Source organism: Ictidomys tridecemlineatus, chromosome 1, assembly GCF_052094955.1.
Source record: "Ictidomys tridecemlineatus isolate mIctTri1 chromosome 1, mIctTri1.hap1, whole genome shotgun sequence".
NCBI lineage: Eukaryota > Metazoa > Chordata > Mammalia > Rodentia > Sciuridae > Ictidomys > Ictidomys tridecemlineatus.
In genome coordinates, this window is record NC_135477.1 from 49,672,942 (window position 1) to 49,688,784 (window position 15,843).

Sequence of the window (15,843 nt, forward strand, 5' to 3'; positions counted from 1 at the left end):
ACCCCAGCCCCTGGATTTTCTTTTTTAAATAGCAGTAAAGTATACATAATGTAAAACTTACTATCTTGACTGCTTAAGTATACAATTCAGTAGCTTTGGATATTCACCATTTTGTGTAACCATCACCACTATCCATTTTTGGAACTTTTTCATCATTCCTAGTAGAACTTCTACCCTTTATTTATTTATTTATTTATTTATTTTAAAGAGAGAGAGAGAGAGAATTTTTAATATTTATTTTTTAGTTCTCGGCAGACACAACATCTTTGTTGGTATGTGGTGCTGAGGATTGAACCCGGGCCGCCCGCATGCCAGACGAGTGCACTACCGCCTGAGCCACATCCCCAGCCCGAACTTCTACCCTTTAAACAATAACTTCTCACTACCCCTCTTCTTAGTTCTTGGTAATAATAATACTTTCTATCTCTACGAATTTGATTATTTTAGGTACCTCATATAAGTGGAATCATATAGTTTTGTCCTTTTGTATCTTGACTTAGCATAATGTGACTTGACTTAGTATAATGACCTCAGGGTTCATCCATGTTGTAGCGTGTCACACTTTCCTTCCTTTTTTAAGGCTGAATATTATTGTTCTGTATACATGCCTAGAATTTTTAGTACACATGGCCTTGTGAGTGTATTTCCAAAGACTCTCCTGTGGTTTTTTTAGAGTGCTGAAGTACTAATGGTAAACATATCTTACATGGGTTCTTCTGAAGACAGCATATCAGATAACAAAACCAATGATGGTGGTGCAGGATCTTTAGACATAGAAGATAAATTTTTTTTTCAGAAGATTAAATTTTGTTAAGTTCATACTTTGCAACACTATAGTAAAATTTTTTAAGTATGGCACTGACACTTTTTTTTTTTAAAGCTTCACATAATGGTTGTGTGCAACTTTTTTGCAAAAACAAACAAACAAACAAAAAACCATGGCATTGTATCTCAGACAATTATGTGGTGAAATATGGTATTTTTCTTTTTGGCATTGAGTTAGGTATGTAATAGTCTTATAGTAGTTTTATCTTACATTTTGCTAATGGAAAATGATATTGAACATATTTTTATGTAACTATGAATAGAGCTTCTGTGAACATTCATTTTTAAGTTTTCATATGAACATGTTTTTTTCATTTTTCTAGGGTAAATATCTAAAATCCAGCTAAAATATTTCAAAGATTGCCAAAGGCTAAATGGGAAGTAGATTTATAGAATTTCTGGAATCCTAAACACATAGAAAGTTACAGCCACTCACAGGCTCTTTTCAATGGCGGAACTCACCAGTGAGTTTGAGGAATCATTCCACTATGCATAAGCATACCAAAACATGATGTTGCACACCATAAATATATACAATTTTAAAAAAGATTGAGGGAAGAGAAGGAGACAAAGAAAGCTATTTTAGGAGAGTAAGCCCATTACAGGGGAGCATCCACTACAATGGGAAAAATAATAAGCTCTTTTCAGATCTTTCCCCTAAAATAACAAAAACCTTAAGCCACTGGGGAAAGATAGAAAACTTTGTCACCTCAGAGAAAGAAAAAGATCCTTTGAGTTTAGAAGACAAAAGAAAAATAAATCCTTTATCCCTGAGGGAGAGGCCAAACCCAGATCATCAGAAGTCTACATTCCAAGGAAAGGGAGGGCCACTGAGAAGGCCCCATTCACCAAACTCAGTGATACAATATCCCTGCTAAAAACTGATGCTACAGGACAACACAGAACCCATCCCACCTCCTTACTACAGGCTACCATGTGCCAAGTAATAAGTACTTAGAGGAAAAATGGCATATTATGTACAGAGAAATGATGAGGTTCAAGACTTGTCATCCCAAAATATGACTGTAGGAGACCAGAATGTCACTTCAAAATATGCCCTTCTGTCATAAGGATTATTTTGAGAAACTAAAGATAAATGAGAGGCTCTGAAAATTTAGTAAACCTTTAGTAAGAAATTTACATTTGTAGGGATACACCAAGAAAAGAGAGATGATAATTAATTCACTAGAGACTTATCAGTGGAAAAAGCATCTATTTTTAAATCTGCATTTAAATTTATCCTTGTTTTTCCAGGCCATTCCCTGCCTACTACCACCTTTTTCCACCCCCCAGGTGCTGGGGATTGAACCCGGGCCCTCAGCCCTGGCCATCTCATCTTGACTGGTTATCTCCCCAAAACTTCTTTCTTTGTTCTCCTGAAATCTAAGACAAATCTTTTGAGATTTGCCCTAGAAATTTACTAGTCTCTGTGTTATTTACCATGTATACAGTGTTATACATGTTTTAAAACTTTGTTTTTCTTTTGTTCCATTCAAGAACTCATGAAAGGTAGAGGAGAAAATTATTTTCCTCCCCTACAGGAACAAAAATAAAAATCACAGCAAAATTCTAAGAAGTGATGCAAATCAATTTGTTGCTCTTTCTTTATTCCTGAATTTCCAGGTTTCTCTCCTATGTGGTTATTCTTCCATATGAAGAACTTTAAGCATTTTTCATTTTTCTTACTTTTTTTTTTTAAAGGACGGGTCTCTGGACAAAGAATTCTCTTAGAATATCATACTTTGACAATGAAGATATTGTATAATTCCTAGGAAGTTTTTTTCCTCCCCTTTCTCTCTTTAGTAGACAGTTGACCTAGTTAGGTTTAAGCTGCAAGTTATAGACTGTAGATTCAGTGTCAATTGTTTTTTAATCTCAATTTAATTGCTTATTAGGAGAATCATATGATCCTATTTACACTTGTTAACAGCTTTACCGAGACAGAATTCACCTAAATAACTTTAGAAACTTTTCATAGATTCACAGAAGCATGTAACCATCACCAGAATCAATTTTAGAACATTTTCTTTACCTCAAAAAGAACCCTAGAACTCATTCGCACTTTCCACTCATTTTCTATTAACTTTCCACCTGCCTACCCTATGCAACCATTAATCCACTTTCTGACCATAGATCTGCCTATTCTCTACATGTCTGATTTGTATTTTAAAAAGATTACTCTGGCTAATATAGAGAATTAAAACAAGGAGACCACTTAGGAAGCAAATTGGAAAAATCTAAGCTTAATAGGATTGTGGTATGGACTTCATTGTTAAAGTGGAAATAGAAATTTTCTGGATTGACATGCCATTGTGAAACAGACCCCAAAGTGCTTCCTGGTAGATTCTGCTTGAGTGTTTAGGAAGGAAGAAATCAACTCACTCCCAATTTTGGGCTTTTGTAACTCGATTGTGTTATGATTTAATGAGATGCATGGAACAGGTAAGCTAACTTAAACTATTGCTGTGTAGGAAGTTAAATATACTGTTTAGATCTATGTGGAAAGCACAAGCTGGAGATAACATTTTGGGAATTTTTAGCATATAAATGGCATTTAAAACCATAGGCTATGAGGACATTGTCTAGGATGAGAGGGTAAAAAGAGATTATAAATCCTATATTCTAACATTTAGAGAGTATTCAGGAAAGAATACCAGAGAAATAGGTATAAAATCAAGAGAATGTAATCTCATAGCAAGCATATGTAATCTACAAGAATACATTCTGAGAAATGTGTCATTTGACAATTGTTGTGTGAATGTGAATAGAGTATACTTATATAAACTAAGAGCTGTGACTTTATTAAGCATATAGTCTTATGGAACTGTTACCATAAGTGAATCTCTTTAAAGGCAGAAAAGACCTCTATTCCAGCCTTCCAGGCTCTTGACCATGGTGTAGAAAAGAATATAAGGATGAGTTAGGTTTTAGCAGAGAGAAGAAGAGCTTTATCAGAAAGTTAAAAGCAAAGATATACGTTGTCAGAATGTGGACCATCTTAATAGTAAGATGTATCTGCCAGGTCTTAAAAGTCTATTAGGGTCCATAACTAGTTAGAATATATATTATCCAAAGGTACTGGACTTTGGGATTGGGAAATATTGAGCAAAATAGTATTTCCCCTTTAGGGGGGTCTCTTCTGGTATGTAGGCTGTAGCTAACATCAGCATCTCTTATGGTGGGGTGGTTGATCAGATGATAGGGTTTCAGGGTCATGGTTCAGTCAAATGTTGGCTCCTGGCTTCATGAGATTAATGGTTTCTTTCTATTGAGGTCTTGTTCCTGCTTTGCTTAATTCCTGAAAACTTACAGGGAACTGGAAAGTTACGAAGTACTTATGAGTTGTTTAGGGCACTCATACATTTTTGTTCCTTAAGCCACTTTGTCCAACTTTTGAGTTGTTCACAAGCCACCTATTCTACATTCCAACTGGAGCATTTCTCCTTTAGAGATTTAGTTTTCTCTCTGTGGCTCTAACTAAATATCTATCTCTAAAGATCTATCTCAAATATCTATATCTGGTCAGTCCTTGACCAAATGTTGTTATGCTGTGCATGACTGCATATTGAGCATGGAGGAGTAACTGTCTTTTCAACCTACTTAAGAGCAGGTAAGATCAGGACAGAAAACTGACCAGGACCTGGCAAAATGAAAATTACTGGGTTTATACTAAGAATAAATTCAGTAAATTAATGAGGCTGGAAATCTCACCAGAGCTTGTTAAAGAGAATAGAATACAAGGAGAAACAACTGTAAAAACTCCATTCTATAAGTTTTGGGGTGAGAGAAGTATAGAAATGGTCCTGTAGCTGTAAGAGGATTTGGGTCAAGTAAGGATTTTTTAAGGTACAAGATACTGGAATATGTTTCTATATTAATAAAGAAGGAAAAGTAAAGATGTAACAGGAGAATTTCCTTTTTATTGTCCCCCTCCTTTAATTCCTTTGGGGTTTGACTTTTGTGGTCCCATTCCCTAAAGGCAATTTTCCTACCACTCAAATTTTTCTTCAAGATATTTTACCAGCTGGTCAAAATAACATGGTGACATATTGTTGCTTATACATTACTGAAGGGAAGAAAAGTAATAACTTTTTCTTACTCATTGTAAGGTTTGTGATTATAGCCCCTGTAACAAAGGATAGACAAATAAAAGAGAAGCATATGTATTTCTTAATGTAAATTTTACATGACACAGGAGCCTTCAGAAATTATGACACCCCCCCAAAAAAAAACAAAGAAATATGTGTATTTTTATGTTTAGGTTTGATGAGTTGTCAGTAATGTACAATTATAATTGGACAAAGGTGATATGATCTAATTATAATGAATTGTGGGGGACTTAACAAAGCCTGTTTGAGAGTTTTCTTGGAATCCCGGTCTTCTGCTCATTTCTTCAAGGTGTATGGAGGAATCCTCTGGAAAGAGGGACTTGTGCAAGCTAGGCAAGTGCTTTACCACTGAGCTATACCTAAACCCTCTTTTGGCCTGCTTCAGGGGAGGTGAGTAGGAACATGTCAAAAAGGCAACACCTGTTCTTTCCTCAAATGCCAGCATACCACATATTGGGGTAGAATTCTGATTTGCATCAGAAGACATGAAGAAAATTTAAATCTGCCATAATATGATTTTGAATTTAATCATAGGAGAAATTATCCTTAAGGAACACTAATAGATGGTAGGCATGTAAAACATTACCATGGTTCTGAGAGTCAGAAAATTGTTATTCTTCCAGCATCCCTTCTACTATACCTTATCCCCCAATTCTTTCTAACCTGTTTGTCTCAATTCCATGTGGGTAACTCCATTAATATTTTTTAAAATAGTGATAAAAATACATATAAAGTTTACATGTAAACCATTTTTAAAAGAATAGTTCAGTGTTATTAAATACATTCATAATGTGCAAGCATTACCATCATCCATCTCCACAACTTATTTATTTTTGTGGTACTGGGAATTGAATCCAGGGCCTAAACAAGGCAAGCACTATACTACTGAGTTACATCCCCAGCCTTTTATTTTGAGGCAGAGTCATGCTTAATTGTCCAAACTGACCTTGAACTTGTGGTTCTCTTGCTTCAGCCTCCTGAGTACCTGGAACTACAATATTATGCTTCCCTGCCTAGCTATAATAGTTTTTTTGTTTTTGGTGAAACCGAACCTTTGTAACTCATTATAAAATAATATCTCATTCCCATCTCCCCAGCCCCCAGGAAACCACTATTTTACTTCTTCTCTCTATAATTCTGACTTCTTTGAGTACCTTGAATGAGTGGAATCATATAGTGTTGGGTTTTTGTGGCTGCTTTAGTTTATTTAGAGAATGACATCAAGATTCATTAACACCTCAGAATTTCCTTTCTCTTTAAGGCCACTTTATATTTCATTGTATGTATATATAACATTTACTTATCCATCCATCCATCAATGGATACTTAGGTTGCTTCCATGTTGTAGCTGAACAATGTTGTTTTGAACATAGATGTATAGAGACTTTGCTTTCAATTCCCCTGAATAAATCTCCAGAAGTAGAATTGCTGGATTATATGGCAGTTCTGTTTCTAACTTTGTGAGTAACTGCCACATTTTTTTTCCACAGAGATATACCATTTTACATTTTCTACCAACAGTGTGGAAAGGTTCCATTTTCTCTATTTCCCCATAACACTTGTTGTTTTCTTAATATTAGCCAACCTAATGTATGTGGGGTGGTGTCTTTATGCAGTTTTGATTTGCATCTCACAAATGATTAGTAATGTGAGCATTTAAAAAAAATTTTTTTTGGTTGTCAATGGACCTTTATTTTATTTATTTATATGCGATGTTGAGAATTGAACCCAGAGCCTCACACATGCTTGGCAAGCACTCTACCGCTGAGCCACAACCCCTCCCCCGTAAACATTTTTTAATGTGCTTATTGGCCATTTGTGTACTTTATAGAAATAACTATATAAATCCTTTGTCTATTTTTTAATACGGTTGTTTTTGTTATTGTTAATTTTTATGAGTTCATTATATATTCTGCACATTAATCCCTTATCAGATACAGGATTTACAAATATTTTATCCCATTCTGTGGTTTTATTTTTACTCTATTAATAATGTCTTTTGATGCACAAAGTTTTTAAATTTTCATAAGTCCAATTTGTCTATATTTTATTTTCTATGTCTTTGGTGTCATATTCTAGGAATTATTGCCAAATCCAGTGTCATAAAGCTTTTGCCCTCTGTTTTCTAAGAGTTTTATGATTTTAGGTCTTATATTTAGGTTTTTGATCATTTTGAGTTCATTTTTTTATAATGTTAGGTAAGGTTCCAGCTTTGTTTGTTTGTGGTGCTGAGGATTGAATCCAGGGCCTTGTGTATTCGAGGTAAGCACTCTATCAACTGAGCTATATCCCCACCTCCTCTAACTTCATTCTTTTGCATATAAATGCGCAGTTTTTCCAGCATCTTTTGTTGAAAAGACAGTCCTTATTAAATGGTCTTGGCATCCTTGTCAGAAATCATAACTATATATATAAGGGCTTGTTTCAGGGCTCTATATTCTTTTCTAAAGAGCTTTATACCAGTGTTCTACTGTTTTGATTACTGTAGCTTTGTAGTTAGTTTTGAAATCAGGAAGTGTAAGTCCTCTTGCATTATTACTCTTTTTCAAGATTGTTTTCTTTTTCAGTCTCCTGAAATAGGTAATGAATTTTAGGATGGGCTTTTCTGTTTCTTCAGAAAATGTCAATGGAGTTGAGGTTACATTGAATGTGTAGATCACCTTGGCTACTAAGGTATTTTAACAGTGCTAAGTCTCCAGTTGGTGAGCATGGCCTGCATTTCCATTCATTTAAATAGTCTTTAATACTGTTTAGCAATGTTTTGACGTTTTTGTTGTACAAGTGTTTCATCTCCTTAAGTCAGTTCCTAAGTATTTTGCTCTTTTTGGTGCTATCATAAGTGGAATTATTTTTCTAATTTTCTTTTATGATTGTTTATTGCTATTGTATACAAATACAATTCATTTTTGCCTTTTGACTTTGTATCCTTCTAGTTTGCTGAGTTTATTAGTTCAAATAGTGGTCTGTGTGTATGTTTTTCTAATAATTAACCTAAGGTGGAATGATTTAATCATATGCTAGTTTTTTGTTTAAAATTTTGAGGAGTTAAATTTTGAGCCAAAGTATTTTCCAATATTGTACATTTTACTTTCCTATTAGCAGTGTATGAGAGTCCCAGTTGCTCGAAATCCTTGTCAGTATTTTGCCCCTGAAGTGATATGCATTGACATCTCATTTTGGTTTTAATTTGCAGTTCACTGAGCCTCTTTTTCATGTACTATAGTTATTTGATATCCACTTATCTTTTATAAAGGCAAATGTCTGTTGAAACCATTGTCTGTTTTTATCACTTTTTTTTTTTTGAGATGGAATTTTGCTATGTTGCCCAATCTGGTCTCAAACTCCTGGGCTCAAGTGACCCTTCTGCCTCAGCTTCCCAGGTAGTGTGCCACTACACTTGGCTTTACCTTTGTCCATTTTAATAAATGGGATTGTGTATCTTAAATTGAAAAGGTTTTTTGTATATTCTCAAAAAGTCCTCTGTCAGATATATATTTTGCTAATATTTTCTCCTTTAGTAGCATTAAAATTTCATAACAATCTCTTTTTTAAGTATTTATTTTTTAGTTGTAGTTGTCAATGCCTTTATTTCGTTTATTTATTTTTATGTGGTACTGAGGATCAAATCCAGGGCCTTGCACGTGCTAGGTGAGCGTTCTTTCACTGAGCCACAACTCCACCCCCTCATAACAATCTCTTTTAAGAGGAAAAGATTTGCCAGGCAAGGTGGCACCTGCCCTAATCTCAGCTACTTGAGAGGCTGAGGCAAGAGGATAACAAATTCAGGGCCAGCCTGGGAATTTAGTGAGACCTTGTCAAAAAATAAAAAGTATGAGGGGCCAGGGATGTAACTCAGTGGTAGAGCACCCTTGGGCTCAATCCTCAGGACCTAAGAAGGGAGAAAAAAGAGGAAACATTTTTATTTTATTTTATTTTTTAGATTCTCCATATTTCCCTTTTGACAATACAGACCAGGCACAGGGCCTGGGCTGAGGTGTATGTGGTCTAGGCCTCTTCTTTCTATATAGTCAGTGTAAGAACACAGCCTGTGTGTGGTAAGTCCAAAAGATTTTAATTTCGATGTAATCCAAATGTCAATTTTTTTTCTCTTACAGTAATTCTTTTTTTTTCTTCTTTCATTTGTTCTTGTGTTATATTCAATAAATACCTGACTAATGGGAGTTTACTAAATTTTTCTTCTGGAAATTTTAAAACTTTAGGTTTTATGTTTAAGTCTGTGTTCCACTTTAAGTAAATTTTTATATGTAGTGCGTTGTCATTATTTGCACATGACTATCCAATTGCTCTTGCCTGTGTTGAATGGATTAAGTGTTCAACTTTGAGGTCTTTTTTTAGCATCTATGGAGATAATCATGATTCTTTTCTTAGACCTATTAGTATGGTATATGTTATCAACAATGTTCTTAATTTTTTAATTTTTATTTTTTAGTTGTACACAATAATTTTATTTTGTTTATTTATTTTTATGTGGTGCGAGGATCGAACCCAGGGCCTTGCACATGCTAGGCGAGTGCTCTACCACTGAGCCACAACCCAGCCCAACAATATTCTTAATTTTGAAGAAACAATGCATTCTGAAAAAATCCCACTGTGTAAGTTTATTAATTTTAAAATTTTGTTGTTAGATTCTGTTGGCAGATTTTTTATTTCATATCTTTGTATTAATATTCATAGCTGACTTTGTTATGTAATTCTTCTTTTTCTACTGTGTTTTTCAGGGAATGATGTCAATATTATATTTTCTTTTTTAGAAGGAATTAGGAAGTCTTGTTTCATTTCAAGTGCTTTTAGTCATTTTTCATCTTTAAAAATTTGTTTGAATTGATGTGTGAAACCATAAGGGCTTTGTCCTTTTTTTTTTCTTTTTTTATTAAGTTTTTATATATGTCAGCAGAATGCATTACTATTCATATTACACATATAGAGCACACTTTTTCATATCTCTGTTGTATACAAAGTATATTCACACCAATTCATGTCCTCATACATGTACTTTGGATAATAATGATCATCACATTCCACCATCATTTCTAACCCCCTGCCCACTCCCTTTCCTTCCCACCCCTCTGCCCTATCTAGAGTTTGTCTATTCCTCCCATGCTCCCTCTCTCTACTCCACTATGAATCAGCCTCCTTATATCAGAGAAAAACATTTGGCATTTGGTTTTTTTGGGATTGGTTAACTTCACTTAGCATTATTTTCTCCAACTCCATCCATTTACCTGCAAATGCCATGATTTTATTCTCTTTTATTGCTGAGTTATATTCCATTGAGTATATATGCCACATTTTTTTCTTAATTGGGTAATTCTGTGATGATTTTGTCTAATATATGTGTGTGTGTGTGTGTGTGTGTGTGTATGTGTGTGTATATATGGTGGTTGATAGACCTTTACTTTATTTATTTATATGTGGTGCTGAGAATCAAACCCAGTAGTACTTCACACATGCCAGACAGGCATGCTACTGCTGAGCTCCCGCCTGATTTTGTCTTTTTTTTCCCTCTGGAAATTTGTCTAGGTTTTCTAACTCCTATGAGGTCAAATTGTTCATCTTCATTTTTAAAAGTAATTTCCCTTCACCTACATTTTAACTTTCATTTGCATAGAGATCTGTGAGGTATTTTTGGTGATATTTATTTAGTTATGAATAAGTTGACATCTCAGTCTATTGCCCAGCCTGGCCTTGAACTCCTGGACTCAAGTACTTGTCTCAGCCTCCCAGTTGGGACTACAGGCACATGCCACCCCATGACTCAAGGTATTTAAGTTTCCTTCTGTTTTAGAGGGTATTCTTCCTTTATATATCTGTGTTGTCTCCCCTTCCCTTTTCTTGATTGAGTCAGCTAATAGTTTATTTGTTAATTTTTTAAAATGTGATTTTAACTTACTAAATTAAGCTTTACTGCTTTTGTCTCTTGACCTTGTTTATTTCAGCTTTTATATTCATTTTCCTTTCCTTACACCATCTCTTGGTTTCTTTCATTGTTCCTTTTCTCTTTTTTTTTCTTTTCTTTAAACTATAGAATTAAATTCATTAATGTTTGCTATTATTTCACTTTTACTGATTAAGATATTAAGTTCTGTGTATTTTTCTCTCACATTGTTTCACATATATCCACTGAATTCTGATAATTGTCTTCATTACCATTTTTAAAATAAATTCTTTAATTTCAGTTTGTTTCTTGCCTTTCTGTAGTATTGTTAATAATTGTTCTTTTTTATTTCTAGGTGTTGTGGTAGGACACTTGTTAATTTCTGGTTTTATTGCATTTTTTTTCAGAAAGTGGTGTTTGTAGTATTTCCTGTGTCCTAATATATAATCTGTTTTTGTTAATACTGTTGAAAAAGGTGTATTTTATATTACTAGTTTTTATTATTTGGTTCATAGTTATAAGGTATATCATAACAATTATGTTATTTAGATTTTCTTCCCTAAAAATTGCAACTTTTTAAAGACAGTCTTTCAAATCACATGTACTTTAAGCATCAGATCCCTTCCTTTATAGCCTTTGCTCTGATCTATCCACACACACCTTAGAAAATGTCAGTCAACAAATTGACTTCATGTTTTGGTTTGATAATAAAGATTAAGGTTAATATTCTGGGAGTAAAAGGCTTTGGTAGTTCCATGTGAATAACCAAATACTGTTTAGTAGCAAGTATCTGTTAGATTGAACCTATATTAAGAATTGTTGGGCTGGGGCTATAGCTCAGTGGTAGAGTGCATGCCTTGCGTGTGTGAGGCACTGGGTTTGATTGTCAACACCACATATAAATAAATAAAGATCCATCAACAACTAATAAATAAATAAATAAATAAAGGCATTCTGTCCATCTACAAAAAAAATTTTTTTAAATTGTTTTGCTGGACATGGAGATACATGCTGTCATCCCAGCAACTTGGGAAGCTGATGCAGGAGGATTGTGAGTTAGAAACCAGATTTAGCAATTTAGCAAGGGCCTCAGCATGTCAGACCCTTTTTCAAAATAAAAATAAAAATGTTCAATTCCTAGTAAACCCCACCTCCCCTGCTAAAGAAAAAAGGAATTAATTTAAACAAACATTTTAAATGAAAATCTATGTTATAAACTAAGATTTTGTTAAGCTGCCAATTTTTACTACAAAGTGTAGCAATGTGATCAGAAAGTGTTTTTGAGGCTTAGTTAGGGCTTGAAATTAAAATGTATCTTAATTTTAGATGGAAAATGAATGTAAGCCACAGATGTCTGGGAGAGATGGAAAGCAAAACATGGGTTCTCATCAATGCTTCTAGACTTATTCCTCTTCTCTTTCATTTCTATGTAACCCGACCTCTGCCTTGTACAATCATTTCTTTCTTGGCATTAATTTCCTTTGGAGCAGTGTTTAAACTTTCCTTATTTGATACTTGAGGTTTTATTTTTTTTTCATCCTGTAATTTTCTTATGGCTCTGAAGTACATTAAAAATATTATCGACCATAAAATTTCTATAGCTACCTAATTTCTAAGAATTGAGTGAAAAATTGCATTGGAGATGATGTTTTATGGGAATTTTAGATATTGAATTCATACTCATAATCTCAGCATGCTGCTATCTTCTGGAGGTTTCAGATTGTTTTTGTAATTTCCTGGATGGTTGTTTTTGTTTTAAATAGACTGCTTATTTGTTCGATATTCGCTGTTCCATCTTCACACTTTGGTTTTCTGTGTAGTTATTTGGAAGGGGAAGTTTTCATCCTTCACATTGTCCTTGGTCAGACATAAGTTCTAAATTTTATTGTAGCAAAAAGGGCTTTGTGGTGTGTGTGTGTGTGTGTGTGTGTGTGTGTGTGTGTGTGTGTGTGTGTATGTTTGTGTTAAGCTGGGCACAGTAGCAGCACATGCTTATAATCCCAGCGGCTTGGAAGGCTGAGGCAGGAGGATCTTGAATTCAAAGCCATCCTCAGCAAAAGCAAGGCACTAAGCAACTCTGAGATCCTGTCTCTCAATAAAATACAAAATAGGCCTGGGGATGTGGCTCAGTGATGGAGTGCTCTTGAGTTCAGTTCCCAGTACCAAAAAAAAAAAAAAAGGTGAACCATGGAGGTGCTTGATGGATAAAGGACTGTTACGGAGAGTATTGGAAGGTGAAGTGTGTCTTAGAATGTTGACCTGATTTTCAGTAGCATCCTCATTTAGCAAGAATATGTGTAGAAGTTCTCTGTCAGACCTAACATTTCTGTGAGATGATTCATTTTTCTACAAGTATTGTTTTATTCTGTTAGAGACTTGCATGACTTAAATTAACTTTACATTCTCATCCAGAAAATTTAAAACAGCTCTTTCTCTGCTGTTGGAAAATACTTTTGAGAAGAGGTGCAGCTGAACTGTGAGCTTTCCTCATTTATTCTGCCAGTAATGTCACTGTGAGCTATGAAAATGCATCTTTTCTAGATGTGAACATTAATCTCTACTATATTTTGGCAGTCATGCTGGTGTCTTCAATGCAGAACTTTCAATCTGATTCATTTTGTCTAAAAGAAATATATAAAGGTATTTTAAATATTATTTGGCATAATTAAAGTCTGATATAGTGTTGCATTTTGAGCATCATATTCACTGTGCAGTAAATTTTATATTTATGGTAACTTTCCATTCTTCAGATAATTTCATGTGTGCATTATCATCTAGTGATAAAATAAAAGTGGCATCTAGGATAATGATTCAGCCAAATTATTTAGTAATGAATGCTTATCTTTTACTTACTTTAAGTAATGAAATCTTTCTGAAAAACTTTTGAGCCCTTTCCATTTCCAACCTAATGTAATTGAATCCCTGTTAATATGTTCTTGTAGCTTTTACATTTTTTCCTGCTTTGTATGATGGTAGTTTTTTTGTTTTGTTTTGTTTTTAATCTCCACTACCAAATTATAAGGTATTTGTGGGCAGAGACTGTCTTGCTTGTCTTCATGCCTCTTAGAGTATCCTCCCAATACCTGGCTCATTATATAGTTAATGACCTGAATGAAAGAATGGCAATTGTACATTTTATTTTAATTAATTAATTAATTCTGCTGTACTGGGAAATGAACCCGGGGGTGATCTACCACTGAGCTATATCTCTGGCCCTTTTTATTTTTTATTTTGAGACCATCTAGGAAGTTGGCAGGGTTGGCCTTGAACTTAGAATCCTCTTCCTTAGACTTCTGAGTAGCTGGGAATACAGGAGTACTTCATTGCACTTAACACATTCCTTTGTATTTTGAGAAAGGATCCCCCTAATTTGCCCAGGCTGGGGCTGGGGATGTGGCTCAAGCGGTAGCGCGCTCGCCTGGCATGCGTGCGGCCCGGGTTCGATCCTCAGCACCACATACCAACAAAGATGTTGTGTCCGCCGAGAACTAAAAAATAAATATTAAAATTCTCTCTCTCTCTCTCCTCTCTCACTCTCTCTTTAAAAAAAAAATAAATAAATAATTTGCCCAGGCTGGCTTTGACCTTGCAATTCTTCTGCCCCAGCCCCCTGAGCAGCTGGAATTATAGGTATTTGACACAGTGCCTGGCTTTATGAAGTCATTTTTATATACTACTGCCAATTTCAAAGAAGACTGCAAATCTGAAGATATGAAGTATTTAAGCTTAAAATATTCCCAGTGTCAGTTAGTGAATTTCAAGTTATATCCCCAACAGTTATAATAAGTAATACTGTTCAGTTATAGTAGAGTAGATACAAAAAGCTTAGGTTCTCCTAGCTGTACTACTGGCCAGCTGCGTGACCAGTAGATTCCTTATTCTTTCTGTGATAATATTATGGAAAATGGAGGGAATTGGTGGTACCTATTTCTAAGCCTTTTCTGGTTATAAGAGTTTATTTCAGAGAAATAAAATATAAACCTATTTTGTATGTTTTGAAGGAACAAGGCCATCCTAAATAATTATTGTCAGATAACACCCTAAAGTGAATTAGTTGGGGGCAGTGAAACTTGCTTGTACTCCCAGCTACTTGAAAGACTGAGGCAAGAAGGATGGCAAGTTTTGAGGCCAGCCTGGGCAACTTAGCAGGACCCTGTCTCAAAATAAATAACAAAAATGTAAAGAGGGTTGGGGACATAACTCAGAGTGTGCTGGGTTGAATTCCCAATACAACAATAAATAAATAAATAAATAATTAAAAAATTCTAAAAAGGAGAGAAATATTGTTTTAAAAAGTACAGAATATTAATTGTATAGGAATTCAGAGAAAAAAATCAAGTGGTAATGATTTTATATACAACATATAATTATGAATATATATAAAATATAGAGTTTTATGGATAAGGTAGGATTTCAACTGAACCTTAAGAAAGGATGTTCCTAAAAATAGTAGAGAAGAAAAATGTTAATTTTGTTTGTTACGTCTAAGTTGGACAATTAGAAAGAGTGGTAAAACCAAGCCAGAGACTTGACTATACTAATTTCCAGATTAGTATCCTGTTTACATAGTCATATTTAAAATTACTTAGTATATTAATCTTACTATATTTCTACTTAAGTCGACATAAATTTGAAAGTTTAATTGCCCAAAGTATTAGATTAAATATTTGAATATGCTTAATGCCTAAAATTTTATTTTGCCTTCCTACAATACTCAGCTGCCTTGCAGTTACAAAGCCTAGTTTATTGTGCTGCATAGGTGTGTAAACTTAATATGAAATCATTTATGAAATTATTAATTAAAATAATTCTTGTAGTCTGCAAAAGGAATAACTTGGCTCACTAATCAAAATCTCCTTAATCTGCTGTCATTAGCTTAATAAATCTTAAATATAGCCATAGCATAAGCACATTTTTTTCTGTCATTTATTCTTCCTACATTCATGGCAACTATTGTTTTCATAGGTTATGTACATATTTTGGGAATAACAAGCACGCACTCTCTGTGAAGAA

The 15,843-nt window shown here is 34.3% G+C and overlaps 1 protein-coding gene and 1 non-coding gene across 6 annotated transcripts in view; one reads left to right on the forward strand and one right to left on the reverse strand.

Annotated features, from left to right (window-relative positions):
* Micu1 (mitochondrial calcium uptake 1) overlaps positions 1-15,843 on the forward strand; it is a 174,382-nt gene that overhangs the window by 10,996 nt on the left and 147,543 nt on the right. The gene's annotated exons all lie outside the window — the stretch shown is intronic.
* LOC120886014 (small nucleolar RNA SNORA51) lies at positions 8,880-9,005 on the reverse strand. Its single transcript, XR_005728796.1, has one exon. It is a non-coding gene; the product is annotated as a small nucleolar RNA SNORA51 (small nucleolar RNA).